Source organism: Lemur catta, chromosome 1, assembly GCF_020740605.2.
Source record: "Lemur catta isolate mLemCat1 chromosome 1, mLemCat1.pri, whole genome shotgun sequence".
Taxonomy (NCBI): Eukaryota; Metazoa; Chordata; class Mammalia; order Primates; family Lemuridae; genus Lemur; species Lemur catta.
In genome coordinates, this window is record NC_059128.1 from 23,804,397 (window position 1) to 23,822,014 (window position 17,618).

The 17,618-nt window shown below is 43.5% G+C and overlaps 1 long non-coding RNA gene across 1 annotated transcript; it reads left to right on the forward strand.

The window, feature by feature from the left end:
• On the forward strand, positions 1 to 9,396 carry LOC123646378. The gene is made up of 2 exons (XR_006737887.1): positions 1 to 330; positions 9,321 to 9,396. It is a non-coding gene; the product is annotated as an uncharacterized LOC123646378 (long non-coding RNA).
• The last annotated feature ends 8,222 nt before the right edge of the window (positions 9,397 to 17,618 follow it).

The following is a 17,618-nucleotide window of genomic DNA, read 5'->3' on the forward strand; positions in this document are numbered from 1 at the left end:
AACAGTTCACACATGAGCAAACTGAGATTCAAAGACGTTAAGGATTATAACTTGCCTTATGCAGGACAGCTGGGATTCTAACGCCTGCGTTCATGCTCTTTCCCTACACCACCCTGCAGCTACCCCATCTCGGAGAGTGCAGGGCGGCTGGCAGACGGCAGCTTTCTGCTCTGGCTCCATGTAGGGAGGAAAGCTGTGTGCAGGTGAGATGCAGCCCTTACTTCGTGTGGCAGTGGAAGCTCCAGAACTGATATGATCCGGACAATTGTTACCTGCGCTCAATGAGACTACTGGGAGCCTGGACGGAAGGGGGATTTGCGGATAAGACAGGTGAGCGGATTTGGAGTGGAGTCTTTTTAGCTGGTGGCTGTGCCTGGATTCTTTTTACTAAGCGATTTGGAGGAAGCAGCTAAGAGCAGTGTTGTACCTGGAACAGGTAGCTCTTCGACACCTAGCAATTATGGTGCATGCTTAATATAAGCATCATCTATTCTTGGCCTGGACTCCCGTGGGCTGGCAGAGTGTCTGTGTCGCCATGTATCTTTGTAATCTGAGTCCCTGCCTGATACTTCCTGGGCAGCCCGGCCTGGCCTCTGGGGACTCAGAAGGGCCAGGACTCATTGTGTCCGTTCCAAAGGACTCTAACAGACAGATCTCACCCTTGCCATTCTCCAGGGGCCACCTTATACAGTAGTAGGAGATCCAGGCCTTGGTGAGCAGCAAAAGCTGGACGTAGAATGGATCAGGGCTTGTCTGTGTGGCATTCAGCAGGTCTATGTGGGAGCAAAGCCATGACTGGTCACAGAGGGATTGCAGAGTATCACAGCTAGAGAGACCCTTCGAGATCTTTTTTCCAGCTTCCATTTCAAAGATGGGAAACTGAGGCTCAGAGAGGTGACAGGACTTAGGATTACACCGCCAGTTAGCGTTAGGGCTCACACTTGAACTCAGGTCTCCCCTCCTTCCTGGCCTAGTCTGCCTTCCCTGGTGTGTTCCCTAGCAGGGGACAAACTGACCATAGGTGAGCGCTTAAGAGCACTGCAGTGTCAAGGGCTAGAGAAGGTCTTGCCACGTTTGCTGCAGGGTGTGTCAGTGGGTGGCTGGGGACGGAGTGTTTATTTAGGAAGGTTCTCCTGAACCTGGAGGACGGGGTGATGGCCCCTCCATTTTCCAGGCAGATCACACTCATCCAGACTTGTGTCCCTCCTATTGTCAGGAACATGGGGTTTCCTTGGACTTTTTTTCACCACGCACTGCAGCAGGTGTCTGGCTAGTGGGGGGTGATTGAGTCAGTCAGTCAAGAATGACCGGGCCATGGTAGTTGCTCTCAAGCCATGGTCAAAGCTCTGGCTGTACCAGAAAGAATCAAAGGCCAATCTCAGCCTCCCTGGTCAATGGAAAAGCCCCAGACTTTGTGACAGGGAGAAACAGAGGGTGTTCAGAGATGCTCGTGCATCCTGAAGACTAGATCAAAACCATTTACAAAGTGTAGGACTCTAGGTCCATGAGGTGGGCTGGGTTTATTTCTTAAGTCTTGGCTTCCAGGGAAGACATCACTTTAGTTCGACAACAATTTTTGAGCGCCTGCTATGCGCGTGGCATAGCCTAAGGTGCTGCAGGAGATGTGGATATGCAAGACGTTACTATGGCTCTCTGGGGTTGTATCTAATAACGTACTGAGCCCTTACCGTACACCAGGCGCTCCGTGCATAGTATTGTATGTAATCCTTACCATAACCCTGCAAATAGGGATTCTACTTTCCATTTTTCAGGCGAGGAAATGGCCTCAGAGAAGCTAAATGACTGTTTCTGGGTCATAGCCAGGACGTGGCTGGGCACATTCAGAGCCGGTGCCCTGTCTGCTCTTTCAGGAGGCCACCAGACAACTACAATACCTGGAAGGGTCAGGCCAAGGCTCTGACACAGGCTCAGAAAAATGTTTGAGGAGCACAGAGGGAGAGATTTGTTCTAATCCAGGCCACCGTGTTAAGCTGTAGGCACTGCTGATAACGTGGGCCTACACAATTCTCTGTTGTGGGTGCCTGTCCTGTGTACTGTAGGATGGTTAGTGTCATCCAGGCCCTGTACCCGACTAGACGTCAGTGGCAACTTCCCCAGTTGTCACAATCACTCCCAGTTGGGAACCACTGGTTTTAGGTAAGAAATGGCCTTCAACTTGGGCCTATGGAGATTTTATAGACAAGAAAATTGTTTTGGCAGCTGAAGAAACGAGAGAAAAACTCACTTGTTTAGTGTTTTCCCATTTGACATAGAGTGTCTGCTTAGATTTTCCAATTTGGTCTTCCGACTGTCCTGTGGCTGGCACGTGTCAGCATACAAAGCAAATGACAGCCCCATAAAGTCCCCGGACTGCACTGCAGGCTGGGGCTTCTCGTTGGCTACAAGTGTCCTCTGTATCTGGCTCCCTCCTGCCTCTGTTGGTTCAGCCTGTAGTTAATGCCTGTATTTTGTCTACTCCTCTTCCAGGGGGCTTTTAGAGAATCTATTTCATCATCAACAACCACCACCACCAATACAGACTCAGACTTACTTGGGGTGTGGCTCTGTGTTAAGGGCTTTATAACGATTGGCTCATTTAATCCTCATAGCACCCCTAGAGGAAGGTGTTCTTATCATCCTCATTCTGTTGGAGGAAATGAGGGTTAGGATAGGGAAGCAACATGTCCAAGTTCACGGCTCTGCTAACTGGGGGCAGAGGCAGGATTTGAACCTAGACCTTCCTGAGCCTCCTTTCTTAATCACTGTGCTCTGCTGCCTCCAAGGATGCCCTTCCCACGTCGTGCCCCCCACTGGGCCTCATGAACCCCTGTGATGCATCCACAGGAGAATGTGGGTAGCAGCTGGCCCAGCTGGCATGGCACAGGGGGCGTGGGGGGTGACAAGAATGCCCTTCCCGCCCATCAGTTGTGCAGGTGAAGGGAAGGCAGTGTTTCTGGTGGGTCCCCTCCCTGGTGAGGGGCGATTATCTGGCCTGCTTATGTTGGGCAATCAGGGAGGGACAGGGCAGAGTGCCCTGCCAGGCTGCAAGACTAATGGGCGGCATATGCGCTCCAGCAGGTGCGGGAAGGGCTTGCGATTCTGCCTCTGCCAGCAGAGCAGTAGCGCTCTGTTATTGCGGGAGGAGAGAATACGCACACCTGCTGGGTCCTGAGATCTCTTTTCCTTTATCCTCATCCCTTCTCTCTGGGGTCATGGCCCCTGAGGGAACATTAGTTATGATGCTTAGACGTTCTTAACTCCCACTGAGTCAGACCAGCAGATGCAAATGGGCCCTAGAGGAATCCCCTTAAGGAAATCTTGACATTCCTGTTTTTTCCAGCTCACAAAGGACCCTTGTTCACTCCCCTGCTGCTGTGGGGAGAGACGGGGTGATTGAGAGGGCGCTGAGATGGTCCTTGAAGATGAGGGAGGATGGCCTGGCCTGTCCTCGTCCGTCACAGGCAGGCTGTGTTAGGGACAAACAGACGTCAGGCTCCAAGGTTCCACGTGAGACAGTACCAGAATAGCACCTCGGTAGTGTTTGCTGGGTGGGGTGAAGCCGGCTTCTCAAACTTGGGAGGGGCTCCTTACGACACGGTGGCTGGGCCCTGCCCCTGGAGTTCCCGACTCAGTGGGTCCTGGTGAGGTCTGGGAACCTGCACGTCTGACAGGCTCCCAGGTCCAGGACTTCACTGTGACAGTCACTGTGCTCAAGTATAATTTTCAAAAAGGTAAAATTATGGCTCTCTTACAAATATAAAATGAATATGTGTTGAAGATTTTATGTAACTCATTGATTAATGAGGGAAGTAGAAAATTGTTAAAACCAGTTAAGGGGAAAATTTGAAAACACACACACACACACATACAATCAGTAATGCTGAATTTGTCAATGGGCATAAAACAGGTTCATATCCTATGAATTGGAATGGGGTTATCTTTTCTAAAAATCCACATATCTCTACTGGACAAAATTTCTTTGCATTTGTATGGCCAAGAATGATTTCGTATTACTATCAGTTTTTCTACAGCTAAACTTCTGTCCTTACAGAGTTAGTTATAAAATAGCCTCGTCAATAGGAAGACAACCGTAAGCGTCCACCCCTATGGAATCAGATAATCCTTGGAGAGCCCCTGACTCATTTGGGGGACCTGTTACACACAGATTTCTGGGTCCCACCCCCAGAGTTATTGCTATGCTGATGGGGGAAGGATCCAAGAGACTGGAATGGAGTGACGTAGGGGTAAATGACAGCAAAGCGGTTCTTGTTTTTGTGTTTCATAAGTAGTCTTAATATCCCCAGAACTTTCTTCTTGGCCATTTTCTTCTTCAGATCAGTGGAAGGAGGAAGGAGATGAGGACCTGGTGGTGTCTGCGGTGGGCAGGGCTTGCGGAGCCAGGCTCAGAAGCGGGTGTGAGTCACCAGTTCAGACTCAGAGGCAGCTGAAAGTGAGACTAACCCATTGCCAGGGACTGTTCCCAGGAGGAAGCCAAGTCTTGCCTTAGTCTGTTCTGCAGTTGAGCATTCCTGGGAAGACAGGCAGAAAGGCTTAGTAGCCCCACAAAAAGGGATGGTCAAGGTGTGGGAGAATTTTCAGTGGCAGTTTCAGGAGCTTATAGATTGAATGAGACCTTGTACCAAGTGTACCTAGTCCCTGGGTTTTGACTGAATCGTGTTTTTTGAGATTTTTTTTCCCCCTGAGGCCATCTAGTGGCTGTTAGGTAAAACTCAGACTCAGATTGAAAACTCGATTTATTTTGTTTTTATCCATAGTGTTTATTCCAAGCCAGTAATTCTCTTCTTGGCCTCTGATGTCACTTTTTGGCTGTTCTGGTTGTAGAGCCTCGGCATCGTGGTTAATCAATAGCTACTGGGAAGGATGCCTTAAGAGTATGTAGACTGGCCTCACGCCTGTAATCCTAGCACTCTGGGAGGCCGAGGTGGGCGGATCGTTTGAGTTCAGGAGTTCGAGACCAGCCTGAGCAAGAGCGAGACCCCGTCTCTACTAAAAAAATAGAAATTAGCCAAACAACTAAATATATATAGAAAAAATTAGCCAGGCATGGTGGCGCATGCCTGTAGTCCCAACGACTCGGGAGGCTGAGGTAGGAGGATTGCTTGAGCCCAGGAGTTTGAGGTTGCTGTGAGCTAGGCTGATGCCACGGCACTCTAGCCCCGGCAGCAGAGTGAGACTCTGTCTCAAAAAAAAAAACAAAAAAAGAGTATATAGATTGGCTTTCCAAAGTGATGTATTCAATGGTGTTGGTAAGAAAGAATATTTTAAATTTGTGTAAAGTTTCACATTTTGCAAAGTATTATATTTTCCTGGGACATTATTTCATTCAATTAATATCTTTAATGTTTGCCCACTACTATAGCCTAAAAAATTACAGATCTAGAAATAAATCTAACAAAGCATGTGCAAGACCTCTTCCTCGAATGTCATACTATCATTGAAAGAAAATAAAATCTAAATAAATTGAAGGCTAGACCACGTTTTTGGACTGAAAGACTCAAGAATGCAAAGACGTCAGTTCTCTCCAAATTAATCGTTAGGTTCAATGCAATCCTTATCAAAATACCAGCCAGTTTTATTTTGTGGAACTCGACAAGCTGATTTCTAAAACTCATGGAAACCTAAAAGGCCAAGAAGAGTAAAGACAAGTGTGAAGAAGAAAAAGAGCTGGAGAGATGTACACCAGAAGAATCAAGACTTACTATAAATCTATAGTACCAGGGCAGTGTGCTATTCCTTTATTTTACGTTTTACTTGTTCGTGTGGTTCTGAAGGCTGGGCCCCACGGAGGGTGTAGGAAGCATTTGAGGTTCCAATGCACATTGACCAGTGTGGGTTGGTGGTGTCTTTGTATGTGAAAGACAGGACGTGGACCCATTCTCTTTGGTAAGCGAGAGAGCTACTTTGTTCTGAAAATCGGAGGTTTTGTTTTGTTGGTTGGTGATAGCAGGAAGTCATCTGATGGGCTACCCAGCAGTGCCAGGGATGCCAAGCTGTGTCCGCTGGGATGCTTTAAAGTTCCCAGAGGGTGCTGACCCTAGAGGTTGCATTTGCTCTCGGTTTTGCATGTGGGTGTCACATAAAATGGGCTATTTATTTATGTTTACCAATTTGTTCAAATAGCTTTTCATTATAACAAAAGAATAAATCTTAGGTATTGAAAATTTATAAAATGCAAGCAGGCAAAAAGAAGGACTTAAGCAGGTAATCCCAGGGATCAGGGCCAAGTAACTCATCGAACAGGTACAGGAAGCACAGTGCCTAGGACCCACAAAATGTTCTCATTTTAATTTCCCTTAAAATCAGAAGAAAAATGAATATAATAACAATGAACATATAATACTGAGTCTAGCCTAGATTATATTCATCTTTATACCCATGCAGTCATAAAATATACTTTTCACATTTTTTAGTGGTGGACAGGACCCTCAAAGGCAAAAGTGCCTAAGGCCCACAAAAGTCATAATGTGACCCTACAGAAATGACTACTTTTAATGTTTTGTTTTGCATATCCTCCTAATCCCCTTGCATCCCATGTATACATAAATTGATATCATTTTTAGAAAATGGTGATATTTGCTCAGAGCTTTATGATTTTTTAACTTAAAAAAATTGTTCATGCCTTTCCATGTCATCAAATGTTACTCTGAAGTATTTTTCTTTAATATTTTATTTTTAGTTATAAAAGTACTATACATAACATCATTCTTAATCCCTGCACAGTGTCCTGGTGAGTAGATGTGTTATAACATATTTAACCTATTTTGGGTGCTTCCAGGCTTTGCTATTATGAATGACCCTCAGATGAACATTCTTCCAGCAAAATGATTGCATTCATCCATGAATATTTCCTTGAACTAAATTTTTAGATGTATAATCTTGAAACTTAACACTGAGGGAGTTAAGAACATGCCACCCCAAGATAGGCTGCCCTGGTGTATTGACTATTCTGTATTAGAGGCACTTGAAAAATGGCAGGTGCAAGATCACCCTGAACTTCCTTCTGTTTCTTCAACGCAGGAGGCGACATTCCCGTGTGAACGATGTTCCAGAAAGAGAATATCGTTCCTATCTATCATCAGGAACGGGAAGTCGAGGCTGAGGGAAATCTGTACCAACAAACCTTGTTAGACTAACCCTTATCTTCCAAGTCACTTCTCTACCCAATTAACTATCCTAGCCCAAGCCCCTTTGCCATGTCACATTTTCATTATTTACTACTTTTTGTCCAATTCAGCACATAAATGTTTGATGACTCTGTGTCTTTGGGTCATTTCCTTATGGGGGCTCCTGTGCCATGTAAACTTATATTAAATGAATGTGTTTGCTTTTCCCCTGCTGATTTCCTCCTGTTGTGTCAGTTTAATTCTCAGGCCCAGCCGAAAAGTCCTAAGGAGGGTAGATGTAAAATTCTGCCTCCTGTACAAGACATTATACTGTGCTCAAATTAACAGTGGCCAGGGATGAGTGCACACAGGCCATTTGTGATGCTACCTGTAAGATGTCCTGGGACCCTGTCCTACCCCAGCAGCACTGCAGAGGCTTCTCTCTGGTGTAGGACGGATGTCTCTGAGCGTGTGATCACTGGAAGCCTGGGGATCACTGTGTCCTCGGGTCCCATCTCAGTGTACGGCACATGGCGGCAAGTTCATTTACTTGCCAGATGAACAAGTGAATGAATGTAGACTTGATATAAATCTTAGTCCGCAAACTCAGATGTTCAAGAATATTACATTTCTTTGTACTCCTTAAGTCAATGTAGCATTATCCCACCTGTGAAATTGGTGGGATGTTAAATTTCAGTGTTTACTGAGTCTTCCCCACAGTGTCCCACCTGCCCCAGGTCATACAAAGTTCCTAAAGCCTTAATTAAGCACTAAAGCCTTATCTGAGATGCTCTGCTAGGCCCCAGCCCCACTGGTCACCCTGAGACTCCTGTGACTCAGCTTGTGTGGTCCTTTTCAGCTCCTGCATCTGCGCCACATTTGGGGCCAGGGACTCTGGGAATACTTGAAGCCTTTGGTGCCTGGGGCTCAGTACACCTAGGTGTGTCACATGGCCACCTGTCCCTTCAGATCTTGCCAGAAAGAGACACACAGTTCCCCACTTCTGGCTGATGTAACCTGCTGTATGAACAAATTTCAATAATCCCTCTGTGTTTTTTTATGATCCTCTCCCTTACTAACTACTTGACCTTTTGGGTTGTTTCCCAGAAATAGAGGGATTTCTGCAAGGCAAAGGAGTTGCGATTCTGAAGGCCCCTGGGCAGATTTCTTGATGCCAAGACTCCCCATCTCTCACTAACCTGCCCAATGCACGTAGCCCCTCCTTAATTTCAACACAACCTGCCCCAATGCAAGTATCCCCTTGTTAATTTCAACAAGACCTGCCAAAATGCATGTAGACCCTTGTTAATTTCCCCTATTTAAAAAGCCCTTACTCTTCTTTAGTTGGGGAGATGGATTTGAGGTTGCTTCTCCTGATTGCACCACAGATGTCTGACAGATGTCTTTAGTATTAAAATTTCCTTTCTTCCTTGGCAGTCCTTGTTGTCTTTGTGCAGAAAGTAACTGGACCTAGGGCAAAACCCTCTCTGCGGATTCAATAACACTGGAGGGTTCTCTCTTCCTCTTGCTACTCTTACTCCCCTCTTCATGTAGGACACATGTCTTCCCGACATTGCCTTAGTTCTTGTCCCTGACTCCACCAGCAACAAATAGCAAAGGAGGCATTGATTGACTTGAAGCTCTTTTGCTTTCTGCCCTACAAAATCCCAAAGGCAAGCAATTCCAACCGGCCTGGCTACCTGCTTAAAATCAGAGCAGGGATAAATATAGGGGAGAGTAAGCCCAAATTATAACATAATCTCAAATGATTCTGCTGTAAATGGATTCATAAAATGTTAATGTTAGCAGTAATACCTTTACAGAAAGGATCCTCTTGTGATTGAGCTGGCTTCGGGATGCACTTGGCAGTGGAGAAGAGAGAAGTGGGGCTCTGCAGCCGTTTAAGTCACTTCTGCACTTTGGTCACAGGGGTTGGCAAAAAGGAGTTTTTCCTTGTCCAGTTTTTCTTTTCTATTTCTCCTTTGGGATTGATATTTTCCAATGTTAAGCATATTAATGTGCATATAATATATTATAGATTTCATTTGGCTTAGAGTTGTGTGGTGTAGAGGAGGCAGAATTTTACCTCTACCCTCTTAAGGTTTTTCAACTGGGTCCAAGAATTACATTGACATGAGATAGATCAAAAGGACAAGAGCATACAGATTTATTTAATACAAGTTTTACATTTCACAGGGAGTCTTCCTAAGGAAGTGAACACCAAAGACTCAGAGATGAACACTTACATACTGAATTAGACAAAGAATAAGTTGTAAAAAAGTAACTAAATTATGTAAGGAGGCTAAAAGAAGGTAAGAGTTATTTTAACAAAGGTCTGCACAGAATTCTCTCAACTTCCAGTTTTTGTTGATAAGAATGTTACTTTCCTTTAGTATAGGGAAGGCATCCTTCACATGGAAATTTCATCTCCTGCTTTTAATAAATGGAAGGAAGGTCAGAGTGAGCTACTTGCACCTGCTGTTTTTTCAAGTGGTTAACTCAAAATAGTCAATATGCCATGGTGGCATATTTTGTGTAGCACGTTCTCAGCTCCTTCAGTGGGAATGAGACAGTTGGAAACATTGTGTGATTTTGAGAGGAAGCCCTATGTTTTCTTAAACCTTTGTTTTGCTTGTGCCTTAACTGCACCTGCATTTTTGCAGTTTCTTACAAAGAAACTTCCTTTAGAGAGTCAAAATATTTCAACTGAAGTTATTTGCAATCAGAGGGAAATGTTTGAAAGCTCAGCCTTTGTTAGCCCAAAGAACATTGTTTCATTGACAGTGATGGAAGTAGTCATTTCCTTTGGGATGCCTGTGCCATTGAAACAAACTTTGCTTTTTGAAGCAAATGTTTTGGCTATAAAGATGGCATCCACGTGATACAAGTTCTAATAGCTCCACTGCCATTTATCATAGTGCTATCATGGTCAGGTGTTTGGGTTTGAACAAGAAAATACATTCTGAGTTGGGTGCTGTGACTCATACCTGTAATCCCAGAACTTTGGGAGGCTGAGGCAGGAGGATCACTTGAGCCCAGGAGTTTGAGACCAGCCTGGGCAACATAGACCCCATCTCTAAAAAAAAAAAAAAATAATAATAATTTTTTTTTTAATTAGCCAGGTGCGATGGTGTGCACCTGTAGTCCCATCTACTCAGGAGGCTGAGGCAGGAGGATCACATGAGCCCAGGAGATGGAGTTTGAGGTTACAGTGAGCTATGATCGTGCTACTACACTCCTGCTGGGTGATAGGGCGAGACCCTGTCTCTAAAAAGAAAAAAGAAAAGAAAATGTGCTCTGGCTGGCTTGACTAATGTTGAAAGGCAGGGTAGTAATGTGGTGAGGAACAAATCCCTTAAAGTCTGGCTGCCTGAATTTGCAGTCTTCACTGTGCCCCTGCAAACTGGACTCTTGAGCAAGTTATATAACTGGTCTGGTCTCAGTTTCTGCATGTATAAAATAGGTGTGATGGTAATATTTACTTCCTATGATTGTTGTAATTATTAATTAGTGTATTCAGAACACTTAAAGATGGCTAAGTGCTAATCCAATAAAGGTGGTTGTTTTTTTAACAGTATTACATCCATGTAAATTTCCAGATTCTGCTAATAGTACTGTGATTATGTAGGATGTTCCCATTGGAGGAAGCTGAGTAAAGGGTACACAGGAGCTTTGTACTATTTCTATGTGTATTTCAATGTGAGCCTAAAATTATTTCAAAATAGAAAGTTTAAAAACAGGACAACTGGGCTGGGCGTGGTGGCTCACGCCTGTAATCCTAGCACTCTGGGAGGCCGACACGGGTGGATCGCTGGAGGTCAGGAGTTCGAGACCAGCCTGAGCAAGAGTGAGACCCCGTCTCTACTAAAAATAGAAAGAAATGATTTGGACAGCTAAAAATCTATATAGAAAAAATTAGCCGGGCATGGTGGCGCATGCCTGTAGTCCCAGCTACTGGGGAGGCTGAGGCAGTAGGATCGCTTAAGCCCAGGAGTTTGAGTTTGCTGTGAGCTAGGCTGATGCCACGGCACTCACTCTAGCCCGGGCAACAAAGCGAGACTCTGTCTCAAAAAAAAAAAAACAACAAAAAAACGAAACAGGACAACCGTATTTGATTGTATGATTCTTTGAATAAGGTTTGTCTTTGACAGGAGGCTGTAAACTCTCTGAAGGTAAGGACCATGACTATTTTTGCCCCTACAACCTAGCCCATAGTAGGCCTTCAATAGCTCTTTGCTGACTGAATGAATAAAGAAGAAGTTGAGATGCTGAGGGCACTAGCCAGCAGGAGTCCAAGCAACAAAACAGAAACAAACCAGTTCCTGCATTTGGCAGTAGGGAGGAAAAGAGGCGAAAGGGCCATGCACCAATATTTGGTAGAAACTGCAACACACACACGTGCACACCCGCAAAGGCACTGATCCTGTGCCAATTAGGGGAGCAGTTTGAGTCAATGCCTGGGTGGATGGCGTGTGGGGTGATGGCAACAGCGGCAGGATGGCGAGATGATCGCTAACGTAATTCAGCAGGTGCGGCTCAGAGCCAGCAGTGACCACAATAACGTGGGACGAATCCATATTATCCAGATCTTGGGTGGCTCAGTGAACTCAGCTGGCAGTTTTAGTAAATAAACATAGACCACCTTTTTCTGTACTTGAATGTGATGAAAATTGTTTCAATGTTGTTCTAGTCTAAGGAGTGCTGGAATGCTACTTATTTTGCTAGAATATACTGGGAAACAGGGAAAGAGGGTCAAATTGAGGAATTAAGCTATGCCGCTGGTAGTGTCAGGATCACACTACTTACGAGATAAGCCTATCAGGCTATCACAGAGTTTAAACTGATAATACTATTTATGATTTGGAAGGGTTCTAGAACTTGAGAGATGCTTTGCTGTATTTGTGACTCTAAGAAATACAAAGAGTTTTGGTGTGAATTAAATTTCTGTATTATAGATGGAGTGTTAAATCAGACTTTGCAAACAATTTCTAAGCAAAACTTAGAGGGCCTGAAATCATTTCTGAGATGCTATTTAAGATGCCTGACTTACATACTCTGTATATAACATATATGACACAAAATTTTTGTTTGGGTTTTAACATAAAAGCCAAATACTTAAAATATTTCTCCCCTTCTAGGGTCTCCAGCGGTGCCCAAGAATTAAGCCAACATAGATTAACAGGAGAAAAGTATACAGATTTTTACATGCATAGGGGAGTGCCCATGGGGACATGAAGACCCAAAGAAGTGGCAAAACCTAAGTGCTTATATACTAGGTTGAACAAAGAGAGGCCGTTGTGGAAAAGGAACTAAAACATAGGGAGAAACTAAAGGAACGTAAGAGTTATTTCAATAAGATCTGCTCATACAGGTTTCGTTTTCTGCAGCAACTCTCCATCTCTGGTAGTAAGAATGTTTCCTTCCTCTCATTACAGAGAGGGTACTTTTCACGAGGGAGATTGATCTGCTTTTAGGAAGAAAAGGGGTGGTCAGGGCATCTCTTTTGTACCTGCTGTTTTTGAAGTGCATTTAGTCCAAAATAATCCTTCTGCCAGCACGGCATATTTTGGGGTGGCATATGCTGCCACCCTTCAAAACCATGGACTGTGGATCTATTTTTGGTGTTCCTCATTCCCTTCCCACATACTGTATTGTTTTAGTTCTGGTCTCTTAATTCTAGTTGCAGATGCAGTTTCTTCCATTGACTTTACTGTCTGTGGAGAGGTACACACGAAACCTGTTTCCGACTCACTCTGGCTATCACGTGATATTAACAGTCCCGTTAGGAAATTAAAGCTGCCCTAGGAACTGTCGTTACAAGAGCTTAAATCAAATTGGAGGCTTCAGTTGTCCCTTTGGTCTGGCTCTCTCTGGATTTGTTCTGTGAGTACTAGTTGCAAGCTAGCCAGTTATGTGTACGTTGTGTTGCCATAGCAAAGGCTTTTGCCTAGGAAAATTTCAAAAAAGAATCTCTGAACTGTTAATTTTTGTGTAGTAATTTATTTTAAAATGTACAAAATGGTTATTCTTAGAATGCAAAGAGAACCTCAAAACAATCTTACTCTTTGGAAGTATTACATGTACTCAGATTTGCATTTAAGTTGGAAAATGGTTGGAGACTATTTAGATTGTTTTTAAAATAGCTTGATCTTGATCCTTATGTAAAAAACGTGTTATGACTTGGTGTCATTATTTTAGGTGCTAAGGATTGGTGTTGAAGGTTTGTTCAGTCTGCAGTCAGGTGATGTCATGTCAATACATTTTATTTTGGGATGTTGGTATAAATTTTAGAAAGATCTAATTAGTTAGCATATTTAAGCAGGGTGTGTTCTAAAACTTCTGTTATTTATAGAACTTAAGAAAGATGTTACATTATTCAGAATAGCAAGTAGTTACTGTAATACTTGTTTGTTTCTGTAGTAGGTTTTTTTAAAAGTATAAAACCAGTAATTAAATCTATATCTTGTGATTGTTTCCTGATCCATATTTTGAAATTCTTTTCCTTCTTTTTTCCCCAATTTTGATTATGAAGATGTGTTTAGATATTGAATTTGTTTAGACAGTGAATGGTTTTGTTGAAGGCACCATTAATCACACTGGCTGTATATCTAATATTCACAGCTGTAAAAAGTTAATAGGAAAATAATTTGAAATGATAACTAGAATCTAAGTAAACTACTAAAATAAATAAACTAAGTAAATGTAAATAAGATAAATGCTATAACAGACGAATCAAGATTTCTTGCTTCCTAGGTTTTCGCTAAGGTTTGGGTTACTTGGAGTTAAGATTTCTGGTTAATGTATGTGATACTATACATAAAGTGAGTCAAAAATAAATATGTAAGTCATTTTTATAAAGAAAATTATAAAATGGGCATAAGATGCTGTTCTTTATTAAAAAGAATATATATTTTTTTAATTCAAAGGTTATTTAAGGGTATGAAACAAGATAAAAAGAACCGTAACTAGGAGAGAGAGATGTGAGGAAAGTTATAAATATGAAGATATATTTTGATAAATAATTTGATATGAAAAGGACCTTATATGGTAAAATGTTTGGTCCTAAAGTAAACTGACTGATTATTTAAGAGAAATTTAGAACAAAACAAAAAGTCCAAGCATGTCATAGATGGTCTATGTAAGTTACGATAAGGTTCATAAAAATTTATAAAGGAATTTTATAAGTGATCAAGTTGGTTATAATTAAAAGGAAAAAATTTTCAGCTTAGAACAACAAAGTTCTCTTAAAGTATTCATTTGTTCTTAATAAAATTGCAAGAAGTTTTAATTCTAATTCTATAATCTGCTTCTTTTGAAACTTCTCAGATTTATACCTTCACAGTTCAACTTTTGCTGTGTCTTGCTGCTTTAAGCTCTTTTCCCTTTGAGAAGTCCTGAGATGGTAACCCTCTCTCTCCTTCAGCGTTTTCATCAGCTCCTGTGACTTGTCCCCCGTCTGGTTCTAAGTCTGCTGTTAAGGTCTGATGCTGAAATGTTTGCCCCAAAGGTCAGAAAAACAATGTTTTATTCTTAGCTTCTTGACATGTCTGAATTGTTCAATATGGTTAAAGAAACATGTCCATCTGGGGGACACCAGGCCAGTATTTCCTGGGAGAGATCCCAGACAGAGATGAGCACTTCTCTGGATAGACTTTACTTCTTTGGTGGGGGTGGTTGCCGCTCAGCAACATGCACTAAGAAATTTCTGTTGCAGGCCCAACATTTTCATTCTTCCTTATACCCCAGCTATGCCCCATTTCAGCAGGAAGCAGCCAGAGAGGTCAACATCCCGATTCCCCAAGATTGAGGAAAGAACTAAAAAGAAAGAGGGAGTTGTAACTGGCTCTATGAGCAAATTTCAGTGACCCCTATGAGTTATTTTATAATCTTCTCCCTTAACTAACTACTTGACTTTTTGAGTTTTTCTGAGAAATGGCAGAATTTTTGCAAGAAAAAGGAGTTGAGATTCTGAAGGCCCCTGGGCAGACTTCCTGAGCCAAGACTCATCCTCCCTCAGTAACCTGCCCCATGTACCAGATCTTTTGTTAATTTCCCCACAACCTGCCCAAATGCATGTAGCTCCTTGTTAATTTCCCCTCTGTAAAAACCCTTATACACTCTCTTAATCAGAGACAGATTCAAGGCTGATTCACCCTTCATCCCACTGATGTCTTTTGTATTAAAATCTCCTTTCTTCCTTGGCAATCCTTGCTGTCTCAGCAATTGGTTATTCTGTGCCACCTGCAACCGGACCTAGGCCGAAACCCTCTTGCAGTGTTGATAACAGTCTTACTAATCAATTGCATTTCTAAACACTCTTAGTAGAACTATTATAAAAGCAATATGTGTTCATTGCAACAAGTGTAAAAAGTACAGAAAAATGTAAAGAAAATAAAAATCAATCATAATTCCACCATGCAGTGACAGTTTATCTTAGAACCAGATTCAGATATTTTTCTGTGTAAGAGTGGATTTATATAACACACAGTTGATAACCTGTTTTTTTTTTTCTGATTATTGTCTGGAGAATTCCTGTCATTGAGTATAGATCAACATTATCATCTTTACTGAATTCATAATATTCCATTTATGTACAGGCTGTAATTTCAACCCCTACTGCTGAACATTTATGGTCTATATCCATTTATTTTATGAGTCAATAAATACCTTTGAACACACATTCTTGGGAAAATTCTCAGAAGTGGAATTGCTGTTACTTTCAGGTTAGAACTTGATTATAAGTTGTTTAATTTTGAAGGATGTTGAATACCTGTATATATTTCCCAACTTTAACTATAAGCTTCTAGAATAGAAGGAAGAAACCAAGTCTTAGATGTCTCTGCATCCTCTACAAATACCAAGACAGCCTTGTGTTGCTTTGGACTGCAAGTTACAGAGCATCTGCCTAAGAGTAGCTGAAATCAAAAAGCCATTTAATTATCTCGTGTAATTAAGAAGTCTGGGTGTGGACAGTTTAGGGTTGGTGCAATAGCTCGGCAGTGTCCTTCTCCCCTTCTGCCTTCAGCACACTTCCCGCCCCCAGGCTTGCCTTCTCACCATGGGGGGACGGCCGTCTCAGCACCAGGCAAGTTGTCTCCACACCCTCATCTAGGAACAAGGGGGTGGGCACGGGTGCTCTCCTCTTGCCTTTCTATTTTTATCAGGAAGGAAAATACTTTCTAAAAGCCACCCAGGAGAATTTTTCTTTTATCTCATTGACCAGAATTGGGTCACAAGGCTACTTTTAGCTGCAGAAAAGGCTGGGAAGGCGTCTTTGGCATTTTCATCCCCTACAGTGAGAGGCAAGCTGGTGGGAAGCAGGAGTCAGGGAAAGGCTGCTGGGTCGGCCAGCAACACAATGGGGCACATGCCAGGACGAAAAATATTCCCTGAGCTGCCATCTAGATCATTTCCTTCCTCCCCTCATCTTCATCGAATTCTTGTAAAGTTGCACCTGCCATGGAGCTGGGGACCATGTGGCTGGGACCCAGTGTCACTGACTCTGCCCCCCTGCAACACCCTGGTGGGGCTCTCCCTGTCCTTGGAAGCATCCTCCAGGGGACACCTGCCCCACAAGAGGCCCAGGGCCGTGGGGCATGGCATCATGGCCTCTCAGTGACGGAGAGAGACTTGAGCCCTGTGTTTAAAGGCTCCCTATGAATGGAAAAAACCAAGAGAAGAACCCTAACAGCATTTAAATATTTGCCTTCAACAGATTAGTCCGCTACATACAAAGAAAACACTGGAATAGAATTGGGCACTGGAACAGAATGATGGCTGACTTTGTGAAAAATATTCACTGAGTGTCCTGCAGCTGGTGTGACCCAGGATGGGGACAAGTTTAAAGTCCAAGGTGGAGTACTGTCCTCATAAAATGCAGGGCTGTGCCTCTTGTATTTTGTTTGAAGGTCTTTGCAAACCTAAATTTGAGGTGCTTTATGAATTTCAGGCACAGTAAACAGCCCTGCTGAGCCCCCTGTGATAAGCCCCAGGGTAAGAGTTAAGGCCCAAAAGGACCCGAGGCCTCAGGTGCCACAATTGCACAGTTAGTTACTCATTTCCGTCCTCTCCTCTGGTCTGATTTCCCACCCCCACCCCCTTTCCCCTCCTCCCACTCCCCTTTCTCTTCTCCTAAACTCTCCATCCTTGTGTCTGACCTCTTCCTTCCGTCCCCTTCGTCCCTTCCTTCCCTGCTTTGAAACTCTGGTCCTCTTGGGCAATGGGAAAGACTGGAATCTGGCCGGCAGCCAGCAGGGGAGAGGGGAACAGCTGCAAGGTCAGACCAGGGTCGTGTCAGCCGCCAGAGGGGAAGGGAAGTGAGGCTGCCCGTGCTTCCCCACCCTCTGGGGCGGGCTCACCCCACCTCGCCTGCCTGTGCACCCCTGCCCCTGGTGAAGGCTGCCAGAATGTGTCACCCCAATGTGTGCTGTTTTGGCATAAAGACCATTTTGAGCTAAGGGTGCTAGAGAAACAGCACATGCAAGGACGGCATTC